Genomic DNA, 1,427 nt, shown 5'->3' with positions numbered 1-1,427 from the left:
GTTTCACAAGCTTGTTCGCCATCTACAACGCCTCATCCAACACCAGACGACACACAGTTCCCCCGTGAGCGTTCCCCAAAGTCTGGCCGTGGCGCTGCGTGTTTTGGCTTCGGGTGCAAACCAACAGACCGTCGCACAGAGCTACAAACTAGCGTCCTGCACGGTGTCTGGCATAGAGTCCGAGGTGTGCCAGGCGATGTGGACGGCCATTAGGTACCAAACAGGAAATATGCAGAGTGGATGGAGAATTGACCAATCAGAGGCCTCCTTTGTCTTCTCCCTGCGACACTATAAGCTGATTTATACCCAGAAACCAGGTCGTCTTCTTATTTTAAATTGAAATTATCTTGTTCAATATCAATTCAAGAAAAAATTGCTTATTTAGATTTAAAGTTTTTGCACTGCAGCCCTTTACAGTTATCATATTAGGGGAACCTAAACAGTAATTTTATATCCAGGACTTCAGCCTGGTTCATATTGGTTTTTGGATTAGAAAACGTAAAGCCTAAAGTGACTGCTGTCTTTGTTACGAAGAGCTGCAGCGGAAGGTCAGACCAGCAGATGGAAAAACAACAGCAGCTGGTTCTGACCTGAAACTGTTTAAATGGAAATGACTTCATTACGGGAACAACGTACCGAGGCTCCGACCCAGACAACACTGAGCTCCAGCTCCACATTCAAATATTCAGCTGGTCCTTCAGCTGGTTCCCTTCTGACAATCAGGAAATTTGCCAATTCAAATACCCCTCAACTGCTTCTTCTACTCTCAACATCCCAGCATTTACACATTACAACCTTCCTTTTTATCACTGTTTATGACTTCAGGACATTGTACCAGAAATATCAGACATGAACACAAAGAACAACGTTTGTTCTTTCTCAGTTTATGACCTGAAGGGAGTTCTAACTGTATTTCACGTTCTGCAGCTGTGAAGGTGTGCAGATAAGCTTATGTGTGACTATCTGGTTCTGGTCTGAAGGTTTACGTAGCTGCACTCAGTGTTTAATCATTAAAATGGGAGAATTCGCTCTGCGCTTTATGCTGCAATAAAGAGGCCGCTTTCAAGTTAAGCATTTTAATATTTCAAACGGCAGCCTTAAAGGATGTCAGACAGAATACAAGTTTAGCGTCACATCTCTCAAAGCCACGTATCTCTTCTTGTTTGAGTCCAGAGGCTGGTAATAACATGATGGATTTAAATCTACTCTGGAGACAATAAAATCCATTTCTAAAATTTTGCAGATGGAGCTCAAACAAAAACTTTGTTGAAAAAAGACAAGTAATTACTATTATCATTGTTAATATTATTATCTTCCTCTATGATAACATAATTTCCCTTTTCTGGAAATGCTAAATGTTTCCAAACTGTTTGAAGGTAAAATGAGTCTCGTCGTCTTCAGACCTCTTTTAAAAATTATGCTTTCTG

The sequence above is a fragment of the Cyprinodon variegatus genome, unplaced genomic scaffold, assembly GCF_000732505.1.
Source record: "Cyprinodon variegatus isolate N-32 unplaced genomic scaffold, C_variegatus-1.0 Scaffold1873, whole genome shotgun sequence".
NCBI classification, from domain to species: domain Eukaryota; kingdom Metazoa; phylum Chordata; class Actinopteri; order Cyprinodontiformes; family Cyprinodontidae; genus Cyprinodon; species Cyprinodon variegatus.
Note: the sequence above shows the minus strand (reverse complement) of the source record.